This window comes from Rutidosis leptorrhynchoides, chromosome 4, assembly GCF_046630445.1.
Source record: "Rutidosis leptorrhynchoides isolate AG116_Rl617_1_P2 chromosome 4, CSIRO_AGI_Rlap_v1, whole genome shotgun sequence".
Classification (NCBI taxonomy): Eukaryota; Viridiplantae; Streptophyta; class Magnoliopsida; order Asterales; family Asteraceae; genus Rutidosis; species Rutidosis leptorrhynchoides.
The window spans coordinates 347,433,929-347,451,506 of record NC_092336.1 but is presented as its reverse complement, the minus strand read 5'-3'; the positions used below and the strand labels follow the sequence as shown (position 1 = coordinate 347,451,506).

General features: G+C 30.6%; 1 non-coding gene across 1 annotated transcript; it reads left to right on the top strand.

Annotated features, from left to right (window-relative positions):
- The first annotated feature begins 14,077 nt into the window (after positions 1–14,077).
- LOC139846013 (small nucleolar RNA R71) lies at positions 14,078–14,184 on the top strand. The gene has a single exon (XR_011758761.1). It is a non-coding gene; the product is annotated as a small nucleolar RNA R71 (small nucleolar RNA).
- Positions 14,185–17,578: the final 3,394 nt, after the last annotated feature.

Below are 17,578 nucleotides of genomic sequence, written 5' to 3'. Positions count from 1 at the left end.
TATATATATATATGCTGGTCAATATTTGTCTAACAATTTAGGTCAAACCGTAGTGTATCCCAATCCTAATGCTCGAGATTAATATGCAAAAGTCAACAAAGGTCAACTTGATCCAAAAATGACTTCTAAAATCTATACATGATTATTATATAACTTAATTATAGTCGTTTTATATATTTAAATATATTTAATAGATTTTAATAAAATAATAATATAAATCATTTATTAATAAATAAAAATTTATATTAAAGTTTATGTATAATTAAAAAATATACTTTCATATATCTTAAGTAATAACATTTATAAAATTCACTTAATATCATGAAATATAGTGGTATGTATTATTAATATAATTATATTACGTGTGGTAAAAATATTTTTTCATCACGTATCTATTTGATAAAAATAATATTGTTAATAAATAAAAGTTGTATTATTTTATAATAATAATAATTATTATTCTACTAATACTAACAATATTTATATTTACTAATGATGATATTAATTTAAATAAAATGATAATTCTAATCACGATAACGATACTTTTTAATATTAACTGTAATAACAATATTTTTATATAAAAATAGTAATTCTATTCAAAATGATAATTATAATAATGATAGTACTAAACTGATAGTAATAACAATGATATTTCCATTAAATTGATAATTTTAGTAAAAGTGATAGTTTAAATATAAATGATAATTTTAATAATAATAATGATAAAAATAATGAGAACGATATTTTTCTCTTAAATTAATATCTTACAATATTTTAATTTCATCATTATACACATACTCATTATTTCCTTATCGATTTGTTTAATAGCTTTTAGTTCTCTTTTATATCGCATTTATAATAATGATGATAATAGTAATTATAATAATTAGATGTTACTAATATTAGTTTTAATTATAATAATACAAATAATAATAATAATAATTATGATGATATTAATAATAATACTATTAACTATTTTAATGATAACAATAATAATAATAATACTAATTATAACCTTAACGATAATAACGATAGTAATAATAATAACAATAACAATTTTTAATGATAATACTTTTTATTAATAACGATAATAATAATAATAATAATAATAATAATAATAATAATAATAATAATAATAATAATAATAATAATAATAATAATAATAATAATAATAATAATAATTAGATAATAATTATAACGACGATAGTAATAATAATCATTTTAACAATAAATATACTAAAAGTAATAATAATTTAGTTGACTATATCTTTTAATCCGTTCATTGAAATCACACGAGTTCTAAATGAAAAGTTATTAATTTTTCGCCAGCTTTCCAACGACATGCATATCCTATACCTTATCTCAGTAGCATATGTATCAAACTCATGATTCATCAAAACTATCTAACGACTAAATTAAACATACATGCATGCATAATCATATCTATTCGAGCACTATTCAGGGATACACTAATAATATATAAAAGTTAAGTTATGAGTGCTCACGTATCAATATTGAGATTCAATATTGCAGGAAAGTACGTAGGCACAACGGAGATGATAAACACTAAATTGACCTCACGAGCATACCCAGGAACTATACCCATCACCTCCATAGCTATAACCCATAATTTCCTTAGCCCTATCCTACACGCAAACCAGTTTTGAAAACTCGTTTTAGATCACTCGAGCAGCACTCTGTCGTAGTATTTATATGTATAATACTAATAATAATACTCCTAACCATAAAATTAATATTAATAATATTAATCTTAATAATAATAATAATGATTTATATATATATTGAGAGGAGTTCGAGAGATAGATGAAGGAAAAAATGAATCAGAAAAGCAAAAACGAACGAGCTTTAAAGAGTTGGCCAGTTCACAGGCTCCATGCGATCGCATGGAGTCTTCTTGTATAATTCATACGATCGCATGACTTCAGGTTACAGCTCATATCACACAAAAAATCTTGCCGACACTCGATATATATTAATTTATATATAATATATTTAATCTATATAATTAATTAAATATTATATTATATTTACATGTATAGTTAGTTTGTAATTTTAACATCGATGACTTGTACGTTGTCACTCGACTCATGTCCCGCTTTCGGTTTTTCGAACGCACGTTCGTACGCTTAGAAAATTAACACTTTATGTTACGCGACGTGTACCTTTAACAATAATTAGACTTACTCTTCGATAAATTATTTTGTAGTAAATGTAACTTGTAAAATTGAGCATTGTGGTCATTTGTTCTATAAATCAGTGGCTCGTTTTTATCAAAATATATTATTTTAAATCAGGACGTTTTATGACTAAGTTAAAATATATATATATATATATATATATATATATATATATATATATTTAGAATTGTAAATTTATATGTAATATATATGTTTGAAATATTTATCTAATGATATAATATTAGTCTTTCAAAACTAATTATATTTCAAAATTCGTTTTAAATTTTGTTTAGAAAATATTATAATACATATTGTTTATACTTTAAAACTTAAATAGATACAATTCATTTATGCACTAACTTTTTAAATATCAATTGCATCACTAAGTGAGTGTTACTATCATGTACTTAATTAATTTTGAAAACATATATATTTAATGAACATGTTACAAGTTGCAAGTTTTCTATATATTTAACAATCAATATTTCAGCTTACATTTATTTAATCAAAGACATTTTAAATAATCAAGTTCTATTATATCAAAAAGCATTTTCATACATTTGAAAATAGATCAATCGAGTATTATGAAATTCAATCCTCCACTAACCTTTGTCTAACTCTCAAAACTTGACAATTTGTTCTTACTTGAAGTCACTTTACCATTTTCCAAATATTGTTAAAATGGGAAGATTTCTCAAATCAATGTGGACCTCTCAACAGAGACTCGTAATAATAATTCAATGTATCTGATAATTCAATCATTTGATATTATCTTTTAATTTTGTCGATAATTATTTTAAATATATTTTGAAACAAATACGATCATGTAAAGTATTATACGTCTAATACTTTGTTAACATTTTCAAGTTATAATATATACACATATACATATATAATCATATCCGTTCATATAATGGTTAGTGAATCATTGGAATTTGGTCGAGGTTAAATGAATGTATGAACATATTTTAAAATCCTTGAGATTCAACTTAACAAACTTTGCTTATCGTGTCAAAAAATATAAATATCAAGTTTAAATTTGGTCAGAAATTTCTGGGTCGTCACAGTACCTACTCGTTAAAGAAATTTCGTCCTCGAAATTTGATAGATGCTAATGTGGTGAAATATAAGCGGTTTCCCGGTAACGTTGGCGAAAGGGCAACGTATATATCAAGGTTATAATAAGGCTGTTTTGACTGAGAAGTCAAAGTTGTCTTGCTGGAGCTGTGATAAAAATGACTTCTTTGGAAAAGAATTGAAAAGTCATTTTAGCTAATAAATGTCAAAGGGTCTGGCACGGATACGTGTCGAACTATGACTTTAGTTTCGAGAGCTTTTCAGGTACATAATTGTGGGTAACATGTGGTTGGATCATCATCTTGATTGTTCATCATTTGAAGTGTCTTCAGGATTTTCGAAGGGTTTGAACACTGATTGTAATCGTTAATATACATACGGTGTTTTAACATAGTTTTTAAGTCAAAGTATAGCTTTGAAAGATGTAAGGATCTAAGAGTGATGATTTTGGTTATATCTCGAATTGAATTCTGAGATTTCAAAATCAGAATATGGAATTTGATTTGAATGAGTATGGTTGTTTTGATATCTATAAAAGAATGTATATTGTTGTGAAAGTATGAAGTATAGTTGATAATTTGCTTAATCAGATTCGGAGAATGTAACATATTAATTGTGAATTTATATATCTCTCGGGTATTACCTACCCGTTAAAAAAATTTCACAATTAATATTTTGTACAAAAGAATTTTATTACAGTCTTTATGAAAATATATTTGTGTATATTTTCTTCAGATGTAACTTAGATTTAATGAGTTAATATTAAATTAAACTCATTTGATTTACGGTTGAAACTAGGATTGAATAATCCCTAAAGACTTTAGAAATTACATAACTTTTACGGAGTATTTATTCAATGAAATTGAAATTATGAATTAATACTTCGCTATTTGTTGATGCATGATGTTGGTGTTTGTGGAATTCTTGTGAACTTCACAAGGTACGAATAATGTTATTTGAAAAGTTTCGAGTACATCGATGATGAAAGTGTAAAATCAAACATATATTTGATTAATACACTTGATTTATTATGAAATGGAATTCATTGAATTGAAACAGAGATCGTAGTTAACAATGGTTAAGTTGTTAAGGAAGGAGGTACATCATAGCATATTAGTAATATGAATTTAACCGAGTAATATCTACCCTTATTTAATTCATACATAATAGCTTAGTATGAAAAGATTTATTTTGATCTCAAAATTCATATGTATATAAATAAAATATACATATAATTTCTCAGAGGGAATGAGTTGATACTTTATAACTCATTGATACAATATACTTTGTTATTGATTTGTAATGATGTCCACGGTGATTCTTGAACTGGCGAGGCTTATGATATTATAGACGCTGTTGGGAATGATGGTGCTGGTGATGTTGACGATACTGTTGATGTTGTTGGTAAAATGAGTCTAGCTTGTAAATCGTGCACCATTCTGGTCAGGGTTTCTACTCTACTGTCTCTGCTCATCTGATTTGTAATCAGAATTAGAATAATCTCTAAGATTTTGGAGATTACATAATCGCCGTAAAATCTTTCTTTAATGAAGTTATGAATTAATACCTCATTGTTTATTGTTGTTGGTATTTCTTAGTATCTACAAGGCGTATATCGTCGATGTTCATGGGACAGTTTATGATGTCGAAGCATCGAATGTGGATGTTGTTGATGGTGGTAATGTTTCTGTTGACGTTGATGATGGTGGTACTGTTGATGCCAGTGTTGCTGATGGTGCTTGTAACCTTTGCACCATATTCTCCAAAGCCACTACCCGAGCGTGAAGCTCGTTGACTTCTTCTATTACACCGGGGTGATTGTCGGTTAGGACGAGCGGATAAATAAAATCTAAAATTTGGTGTAGTATATAATCGTGACGGGATACTCTGGAAATGAGAGAGAAAATGGTGTCTCGAACAGGTTCGCCGGTAAGTGCTTCAGGTTCTTCGCCAAGAGGGTAATGTGGTGGATGGAAAGGATCGCCTTCTTCTTGTATCCAATGATTAAGGAGGCTACGAACCCATCCCCAATTTATCCAGAATAGATGATGGCTGATTGGTTGGTCCATTCTGGTCACACTGCTTTCGGAGCTTAAGTGGGATTCCATTTCGGAATCTGAGGGACTTAAACTAATGACGAATTCCATTTCGTATGATAGAATAAGGATTTTCGATATGAAATGATTTTCGGTTATCGAATGGTATTCTAATTACATAGAATATCCATAGATATAGAACAAAAGATTTCGTAGATTACGGAGGAATTTGCGGGATATGTCAGGCAAAGCTTACAGTAACAGATACGCTAAGATATGAATTAGCAGATACGCTAAGATATGAATTTTGTCTATACACTATTCATGAAATCAATGCAATAAGATGAGTCTAGACTAATAATGATAAGCAGGTAATTTTCTGACAAAAATAATAAGCAAAACTTTTAACATGCAGACACGGTAGAAGTCCAGACTCACTAATGCATCCTAACGACTTATCAGTTAGACACACTAATAAAGACCGGGTTCGCTAATACCACCGCTCTGATACCACTTGTAAAGAACCATCCTAATCCATAAGAACGAATACAATAACATATGATTACATCGCGAGGTATTTGACCTGTATATGATACATTTTTCAAACATTGCATTCGTTTTTAAAAGACAAACTTTCTTTACATTGAAAGTTGACGGCATGCATACCATTTCATAATACATCCAACTATAATTGACTTAAATATATTCTTGATGAACTCAATGACTTGAATGCAACGTCTTTCGAAATATGCCATGAATGACTCCAAGTAATATCCTTAAAATAAGCTAATTCACAGCGGAAGATTTCTTAAATACCTGAGAATAAACATGCTTTAAAGTGTCAACCAAAAGGTTGGTGAGTTCATTAGTTTATCATAATCGATCATTTTCATCATTTTAATAGACCACAAGAATTTCATTTTTCATTTCTCATAAATATCGTGCATGCAAAAATCATTCATATGGATTGAACACCTGGTAACCGACATTAACAAGATGCATATAAGAATATCCCCTATCATTCAGGGACATCTTTCAGACATGATAAAACAACATCGAAGTACTAAAGCATCTGCAACCATGGATGGGGTTTGTTAGGCCCAATAGATCTATCTTTAGGATTCGCGTCAATTAGTAGATCGGTTTACTAATTCTTAGGCTACCAAGCAAAAAGGGGTATATTCGGCTTCGAACATTCAACCATAGAATGTAGTTTCAATCACTTGTGTCTATTTCATCAAACATTTATAAAAAACAGCGCATGTATTCTCAGTCCCAAAAATATATATTACAAAAGCATTTAAAAAGGGAGCAAATGAAACTCACAAAACTGTATTTCGTAGCAATAATGCATATGACGGCACTGAACAAGTGCAAGGTTGGCCTTGGATCCACGAACCTATATTAAGTATATATATTTATATGTTGGTCAATATTTGTCTAACAATTTAGGTCAACCCGTAGTGTATCCCAATCCTAATGCTCAAGATTAATATGCAAAAGTCAACAAAGGTCAACTTGATCCAAAAATGACTTCTAAAATCTATACATGATTATAATATAACTTAAGTATAGTCGTTTTATATATTTAAATATATTTAACAAATTTTATTAAAATAATAATATAAATCATTTATTAATAAATAAAATTTATATTAAAGTTTATATATAATTAAAAAATATACTTTCATATATCTTAAGTAATAACATTTATAAAATTCACTTAATATTATGAAAATATAGTGGTATGTATTATTAATGTAATTATATTACGTGTGGTAAAAATATATTTTCTTCACATATCTATTTGATAAAAATAATATTGATAATAAGTAAAAGTTGTATTATTTTGTAATAATAATAATAATTATTATTCTACTAATAATAACAATATTTATATTTACTAATGATGATATTAATTTAAATAAAATGATAATTCTAATCATGATAACGATACTTTTTAATATTAACTGTAATAACAATATTTTTATATAAAAATAGTAATTCTATTCAAAATGATAATTATAATAATGATAGTGCTAAACTGATAGTAATAACAATGATATTTCTATTAAATTGATAATTTTAGTAAAAGTGATAGTTTAAATATAAAAGATACTTTTAATAATAATAATGATAAAAATAATGAGAACGATATTTTTTTCTTAAATCAATATCTTACAATATTTTAATTTCATCATGATACACATACTCATTATTTCCTTATCGATTTGTTTAATAGCTTTTAGTTCTCTTTTATATCGCATTTATAATAATGATGATAATAGTAATTATAATAATTAGATGTTACTAATATTAGTTTTAATTATAATAATTCTAATAATAATTATTATTATGATGATATTAATAATAATACTATTAACTATTTTAATGATAACAATAATAATAATAATACTAATTATAACCTTAATGATAATAACGATAGTAATAATAATAACAATAAATTTTTTTTTAATGATAATACTTTTTATTAATAACGATAATGATAATAATAATAATAATAATAATAATAATAATAATAATAATAATAATAATAATAATAATAATAATAATAATAATAATAATAATAATAATTAGATAATAATTATAACGACGATAATAATGACGATAGTAATAATAATCATTTTAACAATAAATATACAAAAAGTAATAATAATTTAGTTGACTATATCTTTTAATCCGTTCATCGAAATCACACGAGTTCTAAATGAAAAGTTATTAATTTTTCGCCAGCTTTCCAACGACATGCATATCCTATACCTTATCTCAGTAGCATATGTATCAAACTCATGATTCATCAAAACTATCTAACGACTAAATTAAACATACATGTGTTCATAATCATATCCATTCGAGCACTAGTCAGGGATACACTAATAATATATAAAAGTTAAGTTATGAGTGCTCACGTATCAATATTGAGATTCAATATTATAAGAAAGTACGTAGGCGCAACGGAGATGATAAACACTAAATTGACCTCACGAGCATACCCATGAACTATACCCATCACCTCCATAGCTATAACCCATAATTTCCTTAGCCCTATCCAACTCGCAAACCAGTTTTGAAAACTCATTTTAGATCACTCGAGCAGCACTCCGTCGTAGTATTTATATGTATAATACTAATAATAATACTCCTAACCATAAAATTAATATTAATAATATTAATCTTAATAATAATAATAATAATTATGATTTATATATATATATTGAGAGGAGTTCGAGAGATAGATGAAGAAAAAAATGAATCAGAAAAGCAAAAACGAGCGTGCTTTAAAGAGTTGGCCAGTTCACAGGCTCCATGCGATTTCATGGAGTCTCCTTGTATAATTTATGTGATCGCATGACTTCAAGTTACAGCTCATATCGCACAAAAAAATCTTGCCGACACTCGATATATATTAATTTATATATAATATATTTAATCTATATAATTAATTAAATATTATATTATATTTACAAATATAGTTAGTTTATAATTTTAACATCGATGACTTGCACGTTGTCACTCGACTCATGTCCCGCTTTCGATTTTTCGAACGCACGTTCGTACGCTTAGAAAATTAACACTTTATGTTACGCGACGTGTACCTTTAACAATAATTAGACTTACTCTTTGATAAATTATTTTGCAATAAATGTAACTTGTAAAATTGAGCGTTGTGGTCATTTGCTTCTATAAATCAGTGGCTCGTTGTTTATTAAAATATATTATTTTAAATCAGGACGTTTTATGACTAAGTTAAAATATATAGATATATATATATATATATTTATTTATTTAGAATTGTAAATTTATACTTAATATATATGTTTGAAATATTTATCTAATGATATAATATTAGTCTTTCAAAACTAATTATATTTCAAAATTCGTTTTAAATTTCGTTTAGAAAATATTATAATACGTATCGTTTATACTTTAAAACTTAAATAGATACAATTCATTTATGCACTAACTTTTTAAATATCAATCGCATCACTAAGTGAGTGTTACTATCATGTACTTAATTAATTTTGAAAACATATATATTTAATGAACATGTTACAAGTTGCAAGTTTTCTATATATTTAACAATCAATATTCCAACTTACATTTATTTAATCAAAGACATTTTAAATAATCAAGTTCTATTATATCGAAAAGCGTTTTCATACATTTGAAAATAGATCAATCGAGTATTATGAAATTCAATCCTCTACTAACCTTTGTCTAACTCTCGAAACTTGACAATTTGTTCTTACTTGTAAGTCACTTTACCATTTTCCGAATATTGTTAAAATGGGGAGATTTCTCAAATCAATGTGGACCTCTCAGCAGAGACTCGTAATCATAATTCAATGTATCTGATAATTCAATCATTTGATATTATCTTTTAATTCCGTCGATAATTATTTTAAATATATTTTGAAACAAATACGATCATGTAAAGTATTATACGTGTAATACTTTGTTAACGTTTTCAAGTTATAATATATACACATATACATATATAATCATATCTGTTCGTATAATGGTTCGTGAATCATTGGAATTTGGTCGAAGTTAAATGAATGTATGAACATATTTTAAAATCCTTGAGATTCAACTTAACAAACTTTGCTTATCGTGTCGAAAACATATAAAGATCAAGTTTAAATTTGGTCGGAAATTTTCGGGTCGTCACAGATGTTTACCTAATTTGCATGCAATCCAAACACTATATTTGATGGACTAGATCTAAACAAGTGATTTGAATCGAATATAAGATCATAGAATCAATGACTAATTAATCCTAGATTCATAATATTTAATCATTAAGCATGGCAAACAAGTTATTTAATCATGGCAGACATAAACAGTTTAAATAATCATCACCGAAACATGAACATACAGATCTGGAAAAGAACCAAAAACTGTACGGACTGAAGCACGAAGCCGACAGCTTCCTCCCAGCCAAGTCGGTGGCTTGGGGTTATGAGGCTGGTAGCTTCATCTGATTTCTAGATGAAGTTCAATTTTCATCTACGTAACCACTATGAACGTTTAGTTCATAGCAGAAGACGAACAGAAACAATTACAGTAAATAAAATAGATAAAACAGTAAAATAAGGATAGAATCATACCTTGAAAAGGTGGATGTAAGAAACTTGAATGAATCTTGTTTACAATGAATAAATCTAACCTAAGGGTTTAGAGAAAACCCTAAAGAAAAAACGAACTAACTAAAATTATTGAATTCTAAAAACTGCATATGAAAACTAAGATCGGAGGCCTTTATTTATAATATTCAGATTCGGTGGCCAAGCCGGTGGCTTGCCTTAGGTCGGTGACTCCTTTCACAAGTTAAACTTAATCGTAAGTACAAATCTTTTAGCCGTCATAACTAAGCCGGCGGGTTCAAGGAAGGCCGGTGGCTTCAAAGATCCACCAAATCTTTCTGATTTTGTTTCCATTTTTACTTGAACTTGGTCGATCAATTGAGAAACTGTGTACATTATGACGGCGGCTTCAGTATGAAGCCGTCAGCTTCCTTGCCTTTTTGCTTAATCAACAAGTTCTTTCAATTTCATAGAGATTCTGGAACATTCTGGCGTATTTAGCTTAAAGCCGGCGGCTTCAGTGAATCCATGTCCGCGGCTTCCTTAGCCTTTCTGCAATTTCCTGTGTTTTTGATCCTATTTGATACATAATTTTCATAAAATCATTAGAAATACATTTTTCCCATTTTTACCCATTTTAGCGTGTTTTGGGATTAAAATGACTCTAAAATACTAAGATAACTCCTCAAAATGTATTCAAAAACATGTATAATTTAGGAGTTATCAAATCCCCCACACTTAAGCTTTTGCTTGTCCTCAAGCAAATAAAGATAAAATATTTAAAAGTATACTCCTTTAGGCATTTTTATCAAACATAGTATTTAATGAGATGTTTTGACAATACTTTGGTTAATCTTGTGTTTTCAACCGAAAATTATCTACAAAATCTTTTGAAAGATTAATACTTATTTATGAATTTCGCCTAGGTAATGTATTAAAATAAATATTAAATGGGTAGTTTATATCAGAATTTGGTTTATCGGGTTGGTCATGACACGAGCTAAAATTGGTGTAAAAGCGGAAGCAAAATGCAAAGTCAAAAAGATGTCTAATCATTAAAGTTATTATTATAAGAACTAGTCTAAACCAGACCAAGGAGTACAAGTGGTCCTAATATTTATTAAGTCAAATTTATACAATTTGGTCATCATTGGACTCTTTTATTTTCTAACCAGAGCTTTTCAAAGTGTGTGGTTCTCATTGGAACTCTTTTCTTTCGCTCTCATCACTCATTTTGGCTTTCATTGGGCTCTTTTATCTTTCCCAATTCTTTTGCTTTCATGCTTAGCATTTAGCTTTACATTTGGCAATTTTTTCTAAGTTTGGCCCTCATTGGGACTCTTTTACTGCCTCATTGGTCCATACTTATTATGTCATAAGGTAGTGGCTATAAGTTTGAAATCATTTCACAATATTTGGCGTTTAATTCATATCTTAAACAAATAGTCCGATCTCGAAGTTGAGAGTAGTTCTATTAGCTTTAAGATTAGATTAATGAAAAGACATAAATTTGACTAGGAATTTATACTTCCAAAAATATAGGGTTCGGAATGCGAATTCAGTTTAATTGGTTATTCCTAAAAAGGTTTAGGTTTCGAATGGTAAATATTTGGAATTTTGTTAGCACTCTATCTATTTGGATATGTATTCAAGTGCATCCATCAGTAGACACAAGGTAATATTGGAACATACCAATGGGATTGAAGCGGTCATAGAATAAGGTATGTCCAATGAGAGGAGAATGTGGTTTAAAGTGAATGCTTTGTTTAACTTGAGGTATAACAAAGCTATCAACTTCTTTTATCTCTTTGATTTATGCGGGTTGGTCAAAGGGGTCCTCATCACTCCATAATGTGTATGTCATTATATATTTAAGTGATGGTTTATAGGGTAGCCCTGACGCAAAACCCATATTTCTTCTAAGTGACTTCTGGTTGGTCGTAATGTTGTATTCTAAGGATGGAGGTGGGACGATGTCCATTGACATCTCCAATATGGTGGCAACATTAACAACTACTTCGGTGCTAGAATCCTCCATCTCTTTCTTCTCATCCGGGCTTTCCATTTCAATTTCTTCATCCACCTCCTCGTCACTCTGGTCGGGAGATTTAAGTATAATTGGTTCAGAGAGTTCTTCTAGAACGAAATCCTCTCCAGTCATTAAAAGATCAAAATAAGGTGGGAGTGAAGATTGGGTAGGTGTGGAGTGGTTATTTTTCTTGTCTTCTACTTCTATCTTCCTCTCTTCATTCTCGGAATAGAAAGTGACTTTCCTAGTGGAGATGGTATTTACTTCGGCGTTCCCATCAGAAGGACATACAGAATCGTCGATCGTGAAAGTGACCTCTTCTCCACTGGCTCTCAAGGTGACAGTCCGTGAATAAACGTCAATGATTGCTTTGGCTGTATTCATGAAAGGCCTTCCTAAGATGATAGGGGTTTTCATGTCTTCTTTATAGTCCATAACCACAAAGTCGGTTGGAAAAAAGGAATTTGTCGACCTTAACCATGACGTTCTCAGCTATTCCCTTAGGATATCTAGTGGATTAGTCAACCAGCTGGATGCTCATTTTGGTAGGGTTAAGGTTTCCAATTTTGAGTTTCTGGAACAGTGAGTAGGGCATGAGATTGATACTGGCACCAAGGTCAGCGAGAGAATAGATAGTACTAGATCTATAAGGAAGGGTAAATCGTTCGATGTTCCCTAGTTTTTCAGGAAGAGTATTTAAGAGAATGGTTGAACAATCCATGTTCAGTGGGACATTGGGTACTTCGGGTATCTTATCCTTGATTGATAGCAGTTTCCTAAAATACTTCTTACTATGAGGATTTTTATACACAGTGTCCAAAAATTTACCATCAAGCTTGAAAGATTTCATCTTGTTTAAGATTTCATCTTGTTTAAGATTTAATCTTGTTGTGTCTTTGCTTGAGACGGGCAGGGAATGGAATAGGTGCTTTCTTAGTAGATTTAGGTGATGGCTCAATGACTACTACCGAACGGGTATTAGTTAGTTTCTTCTCCTTAGAAGAAACTGATGGTTGGCTATGTGCCACCTTTGAGTCATTTTTAAGACAACCTAGATAATCGAGATGTTGATTTAGTTGGCTTATTTGATTTTCAAGACTACTCAAGTGAATAGTCATGACTAAGTCAGCTGCGTCTTGTCTTGCTGTGATCATGTGGATGATTCGCAGTAGGACATCGTCTGGACTTGTCTCTGGTGGGGTAGTGGGTTTGGTGGGTGGGTTGTGCGAATGAGCTATGATCTTATCGGAGTAGACAACAGAGTCCTCACATTCAGCCTCGTATACCTTGGCCGGATGTGGGTTAGTACAATTCTGGCATAATTGCACTTGAGACACATGTTGCAGGAGTTTCTTTAGCTCTTCAACTTCTTTGATGAAGTTTTCTATTTGGTCCGAGAGAAATTTGATGGTTTTATTTTCAATAGGATCGGAGGCGGAAAGCAGTGTTCCTGATGAAATGTGCTCTTCCGTGTTCCAATCGTGATGGTGCATAGTCATCTCCTCGATCAATCTCCATGCCTCATCAGCAGTGAATTTCATGAAGTTACCTTGTGAAACAGCATCAAGAGTAGACTGGTTATTCTGGTTCAGACCATTGTAGAAGGTCAAAATTTAAACAGAGCTCTCAAGACGATGGTTCGGGAATATTCGAAGCAAATATTTGAATCTTTCCCATGCAGTGTAGAGTGATTCATCGTATACTTGTTGAAAGTTTACGATATCATTCCTAAGTCTGATTTATTTTAATGGGGGAAAGTACTTGATTAAGAAAGTTGTTGCCATTTCCTACCATGAGGTGATAGAGTTTGGTTCAAACCCCTTGAACCATGTATTTGCATGAAGAGTTAAGGAATAGGGGAATAGATATAGGCGAACTACATCTTGTTCAACCCCGTTTTGCTTATATGAGTTGGATAAGGAGATGAATCTAACTAAGTGAGAGTTGGGATCGTCAATTGGTAAGCCGTGTAACTGGCAATGGTTGTGAATGAGTTGTATAATGTTATGCTTAAGCACAAAAGACGCTCCGTTAACCTCTGGATAGAGTATCGGTCCTCCTTGTCCTTCTAACGAGTGTTTGGTGATGTCAGCGAGAGTGATGCGTGCGGCCATCGTCGAACTATCGGCAGGTAAGCATGGATCTCGTTGGATGGGTACAATGTATAATATTGGATAGAAGAAAGGATGTGTCAGAAGAAATATTAGCGGTCTAAGTAGGTTAAACCATCCTAAAGGTTCACTAATAAGAAAATCCATTTTAAACGTTTTAGTTAATCTAAATTAAGCTAATATTATCTAACCTAACTACGGTAAACTAGGAACTTCTGACAAGGCTATTCTTAGTCAAAAGGGTCTTTTAAAAACTAACTAATCTAAACAGGCTCCAAATCGTACTACCGCTCCCCGGCAGCGGCGCCAAAAATTAACTCTCCATATGATATGCCCGAATCGGACGGTTTATTTAAGCGGTGTCGTTAGGTCGCAAAATGTTAATTCAGGATATCAACAAAAGAAGCTGATTGTTTAATTTATATATGTTGGGCCTAAATCTATTATTCCTTCCTATGGGTTACCAAGGGTAAATATGACCTAGGATCGTTCCTTGAGCGGTCGAATTTGAAACAGAGCTTATTCAGATAATTAAGTAATTAAGATTGGGTTTGTACACAATTTAGTATCCAAGACTAGTGGCCAGGTACACCTTGCGTGAAGAGGCAGGATCCTTTTGGTCCCAATAAATTGGCGACCGTTTGGAAAATCCAACAACTAAGTCCAACCGGTTTATTCTAGACACCACTTTATCTGGAATATCAAATTATGTAAAGGCAATGGTTGGGTTGAATAGTTTATATAATTGTAATTAAGATATTAATGCAATATAATTAAAATAAGCTAGCTAGTATGCAACAGCTAAGGACAAAGAAGATGTGGTTCACCATGATTTAAGATAACGTAGTGTCGGGATGATTATGAGACACTCTTTGGATAGATATACCTTGGTGTGAACACTAGATTCCCTACTAAGGGGTTTCCTGATTAGTAGGTCACGAGGAACTAGGCTTTGAAGATTCTGATCGGATGGACAATGCTCAACTCCTGACGCTTTATCCGGTTTAAGGATATAAGCGGCCCATCTTGGATGCAATGCATACCTTGGGCGCACGAATAAAGTAGCATAGCCATATACATATAATATCCAACCTTTCTTAACACCTTAGTGTATCACCCAAATGGGTGGTTATGGTTATGTTTCGAATTCCTTTCTATCAATGGTTTGGTAAAATCTAAGGGTTTGTAGACAAATTAGAATCTCTGATGGCTCTTAGTCATCCTTAAAGATTTATAAGCTTAGTTTGTATTATAGTGCGTTAAATTCTCATTGATGATTTAAACCATCCCTTACTTAAATCTACCCAATAAATCTCTTAGTTATCCACCATGTACTAGACTTATAGTGGTTCCATAGCTGCGTTCTCAAGTTCGTTCTCTTCACAAACTGTTAAAAGAATGTGGAGATGATATTTTCGTCACGTATCAGGATGCAGAAATTGATTTCACATTCGATTTAGAGTCATTCTTCAGTTTTCTCCCTCACTTCAGTGATAAGGAATTTTCTCCAATTTATATAAACCGTTATATTGCCGCAATGATTTCTGAATTAGAATTTTAGATTGAAAACAAGAAACCTAACCCTATTTCAAAATACGGAGATCGAGATTTCTTATACTTCGATCCAGCCTCATTTCTTATCAAAAGATTAATTGAAGTTTTTCCGGATTCAATCGAGGAAAGAATACATCAGAATTTCTTCACAAAAAGAAAGGAAATTTATTCTGAACTTGTACAAATCCTCACCATGTCAAAATTTCCATTTACAACTCCACAAAGAAAGGTCATTCGAGAAATATCTAAAAATTCTAAATTTACTATCGGTGATCCTGACTGCGTGGAAGACCTTTTATTTCAAGACACGGTGTCAAAACTTCTTTTTGAACTTAATTATCAAGATACTGGACCTAGGGATGGAATTTCGAACGTTAAAAAAGTTAGAAGGGCTTTGGTTAAACTTATGGACGACATCGGAGATTTACAAAAGCGTGAGTGTAAAATGCTAAGTGATTTTGAAATATTTTCGGTACACTCCACTGATTTACTATGGATGGTCAAAGAAGCTTTAAATTTATCTTTCTTTCTGCGTCATTTCTGGAACTTAGTTGTGGAACCTGTGTAATTTGAGTTATTAATAAAATAAATATTTTAACCTTATTCCGTCCATTTGCCGTTTTCTTTTAAATTTTAGTTTAATTAACAAAAATAACCGGATTAAGATCTGAAGCAAATTTTTATTTACCTTTTATTAATCTAGTGAAAATATTAAAATTTTAAAAATATAAAAATTTCGCGAGTCGGGTCGGCGAAATAAGCCCGCGAACCACACGGGCCCATTTTTCTTCCTTTTTCTTTCCTCCTCTCCTTCTTTCTTCTCCTTTTTCTTTTCTTCTTCTCCTTCCGTGTGTTCTTCGGCCGACGCACCATCACCACCACTCCAACCTCAAATCTTGACCATTTTAACAAATCAAAGCTCAAATCCGACTCACTTGTGCCTCCTAAACGCGTTTCCATCGTCAATTTGGCATAAAAGGTACTCTTTCACGGTTAAATTTCGAGTTTTTACTCAAAGTCAAATTTTTGACTTTTGAGAAAAATTGTGTTTTATGCCCAATTTTGAATTCCTTTATGCTTTGTTAGATAATGTGATTGATGTGTGTTAGTTTTTAGGTTCGATTGAAGCATTTTGGATAGTTTTTAGCTCTCGATTCGTTAGTTAAGGTTTTAGGCTAGGAATTGGTGAAATTTTTGGAAACTCAATGTTTTGATAGCTTATTTAGGCTTAATGATTCATTTAGGATGCTAAGAAACTAATTTTGGAACACTTTAGGCTTGTTTGCTTAAAAATTGATGTTTTGGTAAAACTACACTTAATTAGGACTAGTGTTATTCCTATAGTTAAAACATTTTTAAAACTTAGGATTGCCTTAAAACTAGCCTAAATGAAGATATCATTGACTTGCTAGTAAAAATTTAGCCTACTCTTTGACTTTTCTTATTTTGTACGTTTTTGACAAAA